We start from the raw sequence: 11948 nt of genomic DNA on the forward strand, positions 1-11948 counted from the left end.
ATTGCTAAATCCAACTATTGTTTCCAAAAGTTATCTTTAGCTGCTTAGAATTTTCTGTTTACACCATTTGCAAATAATGACAATTTTATTTTTCCTTCCTCCTTTTTACTTTTCATTTCTTTTTCTTGCCTTACTGTATTGGCTAGGATTTCCAGGTCAGTGTTGAATAGAGTAGTTAAACAATATATCCTTAACTTACTTTCTATCTCAAAGGGTTAGTATCATATTAAATATGTATTAGTATTTTATAGCTATCTATTTTAAGTTGCTATTTGTAAACCATGAATGAGAATTTAATTTCATCAGTGTTATTTTCAGCATCCATAGTGATGATAAGCTGTTTTTCCCTCTAATAATGTGGTGAATTATACTGATTGTTAGAAATATTAAATCAAGCCCTACTTGTTGGTGACATTTTATCATTTTTGTATGTCACTGGATTTAAAATACTAAACTTTTGTTAAGAAATTGTGTCTCCATAGGGAACATTAACCTTTCTATTTCCATTCCTTTCAAGAAGTAATGCCAGGAAAGGGGGAGAACAGAGTGAAAAATAGGGAGAACATTTGAGGTACACTTTATAATAAAGACAAACCCATTCTGTCACATGGATTTTCAATGCTTTATTTTTCAGAGCTAATTGAAGTGAAGGGCCTGTTCATAGGGATTATTAATTCCCTGTCATCCTGGCAAGGAAAAGTCCATTTCATGCCCCTGTGGCACTCAATCCATCACTGGTCCTTCTGTGCCCTCTGGCCAAACATAAAAATGAAACAAGGTGGCAAAGAAAATACTCTTCTTTTTAAAAAAAATACCTCATTTTTTCTCATCTATGATGCTTAAGGCTGTTGGAACAACTCTGCAGCTAATTAAGTCCATGTCTAATACATTTTATTACATTTTTCTTCTTTCATCTTTAAACAGCAAGATTGGTTGATAATTTAAATTTCTACATATTTAAATTTAATTCACACATGTTCAAAGGATAATGTTATATATGATGCCCTTACTATCTAAATTTTCTGAACCATTCATTAGCATTTTCAATAACTTATTCTTAGAAGCAATCTTATTTTGCCAAATGTTAGAATTTATTAAAAAAAAAGACTTCAGTACATTTTGGAACTTTTACTGTTGAGAAATGAAGTGTTATAAATATGTAAACATTTCCAGTCCTTGGTCCTGCACAGAGCTGTAGTGATTTTCGGCCACTCAAGCTGGCAGGTGCAATGGTTGCCCACGTACGTTACGTCCACTCTGTGGATGAGCACTTAGCCAAACAGGCTTGAGCTAATGACATTCAGAGTCATTCTTCTCCTTCTTCTGCAAAGAAGAATTAAGAAGCAGAGCTGAGGAGGCTTGGCTTGGGTAGTTGTCAAATTTTGTCTTTTATGTGTAATTTCAAAGATTCTAAAGTCTTTTACTGAGGAGCCATTACAATCTTTTTACTTTAAAATTCACATACCTTATTTTCCCAAGTCTCTGATCCAAGGAAAGAATGAAAATAACAAGAGCCAAAATTACTTAAGCAAAAATTTGCAAAAGTCTCTACTTTTAAAAAATAACATTTTAAAAGGCTAGGCATGGCAGTGAAGCCCGTGATCCCAGAAAATGGGCAACTGAGGCAGGAGTATCACAGTGAGCTCGAGGTCAGCATGGGCTAAACAATGAGTTCGAAGCTAGCCTGAACTACATAGCAAGACCCTGTCTCAAAACCCAAAACCAAAACCAAACCAAAGAAAAGCATATGGTTAAAAAATTTCAAAAGTACATAATGTTGTTTTATAAATGTCATCAAGGACAGAAAAGTTATCAAGCAAAGAACTAGATTTTCATCCAAACAACATTCTTTTTTTCTTGCCAGTGAATACTTCTTTGGTCCAACTACACTACACTAAACCTAGAATAATGAAATGATTCTTGATTTATTTTGTTTTCTTAAGGAATAAAACAATGAAAAATTCTACTAAACGAATGACCTTAAGCTGTGACCAGAAGATCTCATAACTTCACAGCAAAAGACTGAGAGTCCAGGAGGTTGACTGGATGCTTGCTGGACGCCTGCTGTCTCATACAGCAAATGAGCCTTGTGGTGGTTTCTTTTTCTTTTCTTTGCCCTCAAACCCTAACTCCCTGCCTGTTATCTGTGCACTCTGTGAGACTGAAGCAGGAGGATTTCAAGTTCCAACCCAGCCTGGGCAGTTTAGCTAGCCCCTGTCTCAAGATTTATAAATAAATAAATAAATAAATAAATGGGCTGGAGATGTCATAGCTCAATGTGAAGGCCCTGTGTTCAATCCTCAGTACCACAAACAACAAAACAACACTCTAATCTAGTTCTCCCCACTCCAAAATACACATTTGCTATTTAAAGTGTATCATATTTTGCACAGTATGCACCACTGTTTTGAATGTTTATATTTTCAATTGACTCCATTGGAATTGGATCTATTTTTAATTTATGTTGTATTTTTCCCTAAAGCACTACAGTGTAAAGTTTATTTTAGGATGTTATTTATAAATTTACCACTGCTTTTAACATCTCCATAAGAGGCTTTTGACCCAGGTGGCTTCCGATTTCCTGTTACCACAAATAGCATCAAGAAGAGCAGCCCGGCACCAGAGGCCTCAGGGATTTGAATGAGAATTTCTTTAGCATGCACACTCAGGACAGGGGTTGCTGGCTAGGAGCACATTTAATTTGATTAAGAAGGAGCCACACTCTACACTTTGATGAAGTGTTTATGAAAGTCCTACATTACTGGCTATATTTGGGACTAATAAGCCCAAATAACTAAGCCAGTGCAAAATGTATAACATGATATTTCACTGTTTTAAAATTTTCAATTCTCCGATTACTAATAATTTTTGAGCACCTTTTCATATGCTCATTACTTTCCTGTTTACTATGATATATTGTCTGTTTATTTTATTTGTATATATTTCTAGGAGGAGTTCTGGGTCCTTCTAGAAAATTTACAGGAGTTCTTCATATAATTTTGATACTAATCTCATTAGTTTTAGATATCATAAGTTTTTTTTCCATTCCAGTAAGACAGTGTCCTTCACTGAGTATAGTATAGTGGATCCTTGACCTACAAACTCGATTGGTTCCTGAGGGCTGATTGTAATTCCAGTTGGTTGAAAGTTAATACAGCTGAGATCTGACTGTTTACCTGGGTATATGCTATAGATAACAAGAGGCAGATGAATCTTCCATTAATCTAATTGACCCAAGTTGTTCATATGTCAGGTTGGTCGTGACTTGAGGGTCCACTGTATTTTTGTGTGTGTGGTTTCCAGAGCAATGTATTTGTTAAAATCTATTCAACATGCCATCAAAAGTTTTCCTGTGTGTATTGTGCTGATAAATAGACACTGAGAAGATTTAACATGTTTATCATTTAATAAATCTGAATTCATTTTCACCACGTGGTATTGTACACGGTCATCTGTTGAAACAGATTTCTTTTTTTTTTAATAGATCTTAGTTAAGAAAAGTCATAGATACTGTGAATTCTGTATAAACTTGTGGACAGCAGGTTATTTCCTTTATTTTGACTTAAAAGGCTCAAATTCACTGCAGAATAAAGAAAGCATAATCAGTCACTCATATAGAACAGTATTGTTTCTATAATTTGAAGCTTTTTGAATGGACGGGTTCAGGCCTGGTCCAACTATAAAAAGATTACTTAATGAATAGATTACATGGAAATTGTATAAAATGTAATTAACTTTAATCATAATAGCTTAAATAGCACTATATTACTAATTACTATTCAAAATAAAAAACCTGTTTTTGAATCCCCAATGGGCTAAAAATGCAATTCCAACAGAAACTTTGGCTTTAGTCACAAACACTTAAAAGAATGGCTTTAATTATCATTTTAAGTAAGTGGGGGAAAGTGTGCTTTAATTAAATATGCATCATACCAGTGATCCGGGCAAGGCTGAAGATTACTTCTATTGTTGACGGTTATAAAAACTGGTTTGTACATGACAAGACAATGAGAAGAAAAAACAATCCCTTTGAAACAAAATTTTAAAATAAAAAACGGTTCACAGTGGTTTGTATCAACAATAATATTAATTTTATGACAATAACATACAGATTCAGAGCACCCTAGGGCTCTGTTTATATTCTAAGGAAAATGAGGATTTACATTATTCATGGGTTATACTGAATTAAAAAAAGATCACTTACACACTTTCCCGCCCCTCCCCCCAACAGAATAAACTGTCCTAGGGTGTACAGTTTTAACACCATCATTAAAGTTGTTTTTAAAAGGGACAGAGAATTAAACAAAAACAAAACACTTTTCCTGGGAGTGGAATGTCTTTCATTTGCTGTTACAACCAGCAAATGTCCTTCATTAAAACAAAAACAAAAGGGCCCCACAAACACATCTATCTGAGGAAGCTGACCAGTACACATTAGTTTTAAAAATGAAGGTTATATACTCTATGTTACAAGTCCCAACTAAGCAGTGTCAAAATGACATCTATTTCTTTGGTAACTTTGTGATCATACCCCTTGGAGGGGTTACAGGTCTTGTGGCATTTGGCTTCTTTTTCTCTGCAGGCTTTAAAATCTGAAAGGAGCACATTAATGTTTCATCCACACTCATCATGGCACCTGCATTGTTAAACTCTCCACAATAATTGGGTGCAGAAAACAGAGTGACCAACTGCCTCTTTGCAAAACATTCATATCCATCTTCAACCACCTGATGGGCTCTACATATAAGATCCAAATCATGCTTAGGGAGAAATTTTGCAACCACTTCTGCACCAAATGTGAAGGACACTCTGTCATTTTCATCCCAGCCTAAGACATCTTTATCGGGGTCAGACCACAAAAGATCACAAAGAAGACCTTGATCTGGTACATCAGTTGATCACATAATTTGCCGAATCTGCTCCATAGATTGAAGATAAACCTCCATGACAGCCGAGTATTTTCTCATCTGCGATGGCTGCTATTGGTAAACAGTCTGTGAAAGTTTCCCATAGTTTAATGTTGCATCTTCTTTTACATTCACCATAAAATCCATAAATTCTATTGATGATGGCACATTCATGGTTCCCTCTGAGAAGAAAAAAATTCTCTGGGTATTTGATTTTGTAGGCCGGTAAAAGGCAGATAGTCTCCAATGACTGCTTCCCCCTGTCCACATAGTCCCCAAGAAACAGATAGTTGCTTTCTGGTGGAAAACCACCATATTCAAAAAGCCAAAGCAAATCATAGCGTTGTCCGTGGATATCACCACATATTTTGAATGATGTTTCAAGTTCTAGTAGGATAGGCTGACTGAGAAAGATCTCACGAGACTTCAAGCACAGTCCTTTGATTTCATTCTCCTGTAGCTGGACCCTGGCTTGGACCCTCTCTCTCACTTCCAGCAGCTGTTGGATAATGCTGTCGATGTTGAGTTTATCTATATTCGCCCTCACCTCCCCACTGCCGAGCCTCCCGCAGCACCGCCGGCCCGCGCTTGGGACTCACACTCCCTTTTCCCAGCCACAAGCACAGAGGCCGGTGGTGGCTGCAGTGGCAGCAGCCAGCAAGGGTCCCCTCAATCGCCCCGCTCCTTGCTCTTCTTCCTTCTCTCCCCTGCTGGAACCACGAGGACTGTATTTTTTAAAATTATAAAACATGCCTAAAAATCCTGCCATCTTAACTATTTTGAGGTGCACAATTTAATAGTATCAGGTATACTCACATTATTGTGCAAGCATTTCCAGAACTATTCATTTTCAAAGCTGAAATTCTAATACTATTAAAAAAAGATTCGAGATTAGTCTTTTCCCCAAGTCTCTGGCAACTACCATGCTATCATTGTACTTTCCATGAATTTCACGCCCGTTTTCAGACTCATACAATATTTACCTTTCCGTTGACTTGGTTTAGTGCAAACTTGTCCATGGATCACAAAATTCTCAAGCTTCTTACTCAGGATTTTCCCTCCAAATGATGAGCTAGTTTCCCCAATAGTATTTATTGAACAATCCTTTTTTATACTATTATTTGCAATCCCTTATATATTTTCGTATGGATTTTTAGCTCTAATTTATATTTTGTCCCATTGGTCTAGCCGTTTATTCCTGCACTGAAACTACATTTTAAAAAACACTATTCATGCACTATTCCAAATGAATTTTATAGTAAGTTTATCAAGTTTCTCCAAACTTTGAATTTTAATTTTGCTTAGGGCTGTTTTAAATGGATAGATGAATTTGAATTTTATTCAAATACATGGGATGAAATAGAATTCATTGAATATGAATTCAAAGGCATGAGATGTTCTTCTATTAATTCAGATAATTTTCTTTTTTTGGTACCAGGGATCGAACTTGGGACTTTGCGCTTGTGAGGCAGGCAGCAGAACCACTGAGCTAAATCCCTGGCCCAGTTCAGATTATTTTCTATGTCCTTTGCTAGAATTTTGACACTGTGTCCATACAGACTGTTTTCATTTTTTTGTGATGTTATAACAAAATACCACAAACTGGGTAGCTTATAAACAACAGAAATTTGTTTCTAACAGTTTTGGACTTTGGGAAATCCATGATCAAGGCATCAGGTGATTTGCTGTTTATTGGGAGCCCACTCTGTGGTTCATGAATGCTGTCTTTTTTCCTGTAACCTTACATAGTAAAAGAGGTCAAGGATTTTTCAGATGATTCTTTTATAAGAACGCTAATCCTATTCATGAGGGCTGTATTCTCATGTTCTAATCACGATCTCCTAATACCATCATCCTGGGGGTTAGAATTTCAATATATACATTTTAGGGAAACAAAAACATTCAGACTTCAGAAAAGGTTTTATAGATTCTTCTTAAACGCAAGATGCTTTTTAGATTTTACTGCAACCATGAGTATCCAACTTTAAATTTTATTATCTAGTTGATTATTGCAGGCATTTAGAGAGTCAGTTTTTATAGGTTCCACTAACCTTTCTGCACTACAATTTTTGTATACTATATTGTAGTTAGATACTATTTTGAAGAACTCATAACCAATGGACTGAAGAGAGAATTCATCTAAATCGCCTAAAGTGCATCTTGCTTTGGATCCTTCTTGCACAGTACCCATGTGTTTTCTGCCTCATCTCTGATTCCAAGCAATTGCTCTGTAGGTTTGAACCACTTTCATGCTGGCGGTATACTCACTGCAGGTTGTTTGTTTCTTGTCCCGAATTATCTTTGGCTCAAGAAATGGATGACTATAGGAACTCACCTGACCCTCACAATGGGCATCTTAGCACTGCTGGGAAATAATTTTGAGGTACATTTTATGGCTCCACTGTTGATTGAGCACCAGTTGTCTGCATTGCTCGACAATTTAATAACAAATCCTGATATATATCATGGCTTACTTAATTATGGAGGCTGAAAAATTTCAATATTTACAGACTGAGTCAGCATGCTGTAGATCCAAGAGAGACAATGGTCTAGGTCGGAAGGCTGATGGACAAGAGATTCAGGAAGAGCTGGTCTTTACTTACTGTCCAAAGGCAGAAAAAAGTCCTTGTCCCAGTTTGAAAGTCGTCAGGCAAGAGTTTCTCTTTTACTTGGGGAAGGGTCAGATGTTTTGTTCTATGTAGGTCTTCAACTGATTGGAGACTCCCACCCTCCGTATTAGGGAAGATAACCTTCAACCAGTCTAACAATTTAAATCTCACCCAAAATATCCTCATAGAAACACAAAGAATGGGAAGAAGAGGTGAGAAGAACCCCCACCCCCCCACCCCCCCGGACTGACCAAAGCCACGCGCTTCTGCGTCTGTCATGGAGCGCCTGCGTCCTGGCTCGGTCTCCACAGCAACCAAGCAAAAGGCTGAAGGGGACGCTAAATGTGATAAAAGCAAGGTGAAGGACGGGCCCCAGAGAAGACCGGAAAGTTTGTCTGCTAAACCAGCTCCTCCGATACCAGAGCCCAAGCTGAAAAAGGCCCCTGCAAAGAAGGGAGAGAAGGTACCCAAAGGGAAAAAAGAGAAAAGCTGCTGCAGGGAAGGAGGAGAAAACCCTGTAGAAAATGGAGACGCCAAAACAGAACAGGGACAAAAAGCAGAAGGTGCCGGAGATGCCAAGGGAAGTGTGTGCACTTTTAATAACTGTGTACTGCTGGTGACTGTATAGTGTAAATACTATTTTCATCAAGTTTTATAAAAATGTAGAATTTTGCTTTAGCTTTTTTTTTTTTTTTGGTACCGGGGATTGAATTCAGGACCCCTTGCTTGCAAGGCAGGCGGCACTACTGAGCTACATACCGGGCCGTTTTTTTTTTTTTTTTTTTTTTTAAACTATGTTGTTAGCACACAGAATACTTCATTGTTTTTGAGGAAGGAGCATATGACACTACTACAATGTCTCAAAGCTGGATCTTGTGTGGAAAAGCCTACACTGCCAGTTTTGTTTTTGTTTTTGGTACCAAGGATCGTGCTCGGGTCCTTGAGGTTGCAAGGCAGGCAGCGGAACCACTGAGCTAAATCCCTGGCCCCTGCTAGTTCTGAGAGCCTTTCTCTCGGCTCCCAGGAGGAGGGATTCCCTGATGTTGACACACATGGCCACCTTGGCACAAGTGCCTTGTGGTATAGGAGAACTCCCAGTTCATTTTATGTCGTCCTTTCCTTTGCCATAAGCATAGATTTACTGGACTCCCCAAAACTGATGTTACAAGTGTGTTAGGCAATTTGGACTTACCAGTGATGTTGAGATGCTGTCCCACAAGAGCAATGATTTCCTTTTCTAGATTGTGGATCTTCAGATTGATAATTCTGCCATTTTCATTTCATTTTCTGAAGGTCAGGATCGGCTTGTGAAAAGCTGTTAAACAACATGCTAAATGTGAAATGTCAACCCTCACTCTAAACTTTTCCCTACTCAGAGTATCAAATTCAGGCTTCATTGGATTTTATAGTGGCTTTCTGATTTTTGGTGGTCCATCTAAGAAAGGAGTTTGAAAGTTGTTGTATACTGTTAACAATTGTGTGCTCATGTCCTGCCTGAACTACTGTGATTGTTTATGAGAAGTATCTTTAATAAATCTGGATACAATTTGGCTTAAAAACACACACACACACAGAATGTTTGACCAAATATCTGGGTGCCCTATGGTCCAATGAATTTGACACATTAAAATTAACTGTCACAAGATCCCTTGTCTTTTTTACTTCTACTCCATGGTGTCATCTATGAAATAATTCAACTGTATGCCAGCCTTGTCTGAGGTTCTGGTTTTTGTGTAGCATTTGAGCTAAGATATTCCTGCACTTTTAATATGTATAGTGAGGCTTTGACTAGATGAATGCTACTATTGGTGCTTTGCAAGGGATATTTATGATTGTTCTAATTAGCAATAATAAAATAATGCTGTATATGTGTATATTTTCTACTTCTTTAAAGAGCCTTTAAGATATATAATTGCTCTGCGTGAAATAAAAATTTTATCATTTCTCCAGATGTTATAGTGGATGTCCATTTGAACCTATGGATACTCTTTTTAAAAGAAAGTTGCACCCTCAAACTTTCTAATTTCTTCAGTCACCCATTGAAAAGCAATAAACAACAGAAAAGTTGTTGTAATGTGAGAAGAGGAAGAAAACATATCAAATTCTTTGCTCTAATTTGACATGCCAAGCTTAGCTAAATTTATACTAAGAATAGCTGCAATATGCTGGTTGCTAATAAAGACCCATCATTACTATGACTTAAATTTACTTTTATTTACTGAATGAAAGAAAAGCCATTAAAATCCTTGAATAATGCAATTTGGCTGAAAGATTAAAAATTGTATTGCTTAACATGTTTGTGTTAGAAAATAATTTATTTTTCTTGATTGACAGATGAATATCCATTTTTGTTTTCACTTCATATGAATTTAAAAAAAACAGCATACTTTTCTAATCCAGTGTAGCCATATTACATTGTCTAACAAGAAATATTTATTATACAGGTGAAATATTAGGATAAATACCAAAAAGATTACATTTTTCCTTTGCATACAATTTATCTTTTGAAGAGCCTATCACATGGAAGAGCTATTAACTATTAACAATCCTGAGAGGGCTGGGGATTTAGCTCAGTGGTTCTGCTGTCTGCCTCACAAGTTCAAGGTCCCAAGTTTGATCCCGGTACTAAAAAAAAAAAAAAAAAAAAAAAATCCTGAGAGCTCTTATTGTAGGTGACCACTAGGAGATGTAACATGTTACCAATGCCAGTTAACCTCTGCTAACTTTTAAATCATGCAGTGTTATTGTCTATTGGTTGAAAGTAAATCATTTTTTCTTCCAGACTCTTGTTCTACCCAATCAGGCTTATCTATCCAGTGGTGCTTAAAATGAAAAGAATGAAGCTCTGTTAAGTTCTGCTAAATTTGAGAATTATCAGGAATTTCATGAATATTTTCATTGCAAACTGATGTTTGTTGTGGCACCAAGTAAGAGTTTACTCAAAGATGAGATAGTAAAAGTGCTTTTTGGGGGCAACCAGAGGGACAACAGCCAATTATCTCTTCTTTTTCCTTTGGGTGATTCTCAGGTGTAGCAGATTCTTTCCTAGTGGTAGTTTAAGGGAAAGACTATCAGAACTCTGAAATTTTATTTTGTACATGCTTGGAAGCTGATTGAAATGATATCATGTCCAAAATGAGCTTTTCGTGAAGAATAGAAGAGAAAGCAAATTTGCAATGTGGTGAATAATCTCTTAGGTGAGTCTTGTTGAAAGCCAATTTTAAATCTAAAGAAGAGTTGATTGAAACTAAAAGCAAGCCATGTGGCTCCTAAAACACACAGCATTAGCCCCAATTTTTGTTTTTTATTTATCTCTGGTTACATGTTATATAGATGTTGTCAAGAATTTTTATATGTCTCTTTTGAACAAGTTTTGTAGATGAAGGATAGAAGGGAGGGCAGAATTAAAATACACACTTAACAGGATCACTGTCAATATTAGAAGTAATTTATGTATAATAGTTGGCACAAAGTAGACAACATTTTCAATTATTAGCAACCATTCTTAGGTTTACCATTTGAAGTTAGCCAGTCTCTGGATGTCTTGGGGTCCTGCAAAGGTGAGAGACAGAATGATCTTCTTATTGCATCTTTGCCATGGGTTCCATTTTCATTAGTTGGATCTTCCTCATGTCATGTTTCTGGTTAGATGGGGATATCCATCAATGATCTTACAGACAGCAGACTGAAATGAGCTACCCTAAATAGAGTTCATGGGCATCATTCTAGCAAGAGTAAAATTCTTTAATGCTTGGTTAAAAGCTTAAAAAAAAAGATTTGATGATTTTTATCTGCTATTTTTGTAAGTAATCTCCTTTCATATTAGTTATTATGAAATACTACATTTTTCATTTTGTAAATTATTTATGTGTTAATTTATTATTTGTGAAATAACACATCAACCAAAGAATATAAAGATCATGAAACAAATGCTTAAATAGCCATCACAGAGCTTAAAATGTATAAAAGTATATTTTATCTACAGTTTTCTATGTGTCAATCTTTCTGATTTTTCAAGATAACATTAATCTTAATTTCTGGGGGGGTGATTGTTATAATTTTCTTTAAATCCACCCATCACATACAGATATGCTCATAGACAATATTCTGCTTACTTTTGTAAATTTATTAAAGCTTTAAACACATTTGTGATTTTTAATAAATTATTAAGATAATAAATTATTAAGCTTTTTCATAAATTATTAAGATGGTTGAGATAATCCTTTAACCTAATAATTAATGAATTATATCTAATATTTTAAAATTTTGAACCAAAATTTTGCATTTAATGTAAGTGAAATTGGTTTATACTGTACTAGCTCATATATGTTTTGTTAGGTTTGTTTTGATCATATTTTGTTTAGAATTTTTATTTCAATATTAATGTCTTAGATTCACTCACAAATTTGTTTTTATACAGCTCTTGTCTGTT

At 35.9% G+C, this 11948-nt stretch overlaps 2 pseudogenes across 1 annotated transcript; one reads left to right on the forward strand and one right to left on the reverse strand.

The window, feature by feature from the left end:
- Positions 1-3275: 3275 nt before the first annotated feature.
- Positions 3276-7262, reverse strand: LOC101717167 (serine/threonine-protein phosphatase PP1-gamma catalytic subunit pseudogene; annotated as a pseudogene). The gene is made up of 3 exons (XR_015443731.1): positions 7243-7262; positions 4532-5494; positions 3276-3677 (listed from the first exon to the last, which is right to left on the reverse strand). The product of XR_015443731.1 is annotated as a serine/threonine-protein phosphatase PP1-gamma catalytic subunit pseudogene (transcript).
- Positions 7263-7793: 531 nt separating this feature from the next.
- LOC101716820 (non-histone chromosomal protein HMG-17 pseudogene) lies at positions 7794-11654 on the forward strand (annotated as a pseudogene).
- The last annotated feature ends 294 nt before the right edge of the window (positions 11655-11948 follow it).

The sequence above is a fragment of the Heterocephalus glaber genome, unplaced genomic scaffold (genome assembly GCF_053883595.1).
Source record: "Heterocephalus glaber isolate CG9 unplaced genomic scaffold, H.glaber_assembly_v1.0 deba00001577, whole genome shotgun sequence".
NCBI classification, from domain to species: domain Eukaryota; kingdom Metazoa; phylum Chordata; class Mammalia; order Rodentia; family Bathyergidae; genus Heterocephalus; species Heterocephalus glaber.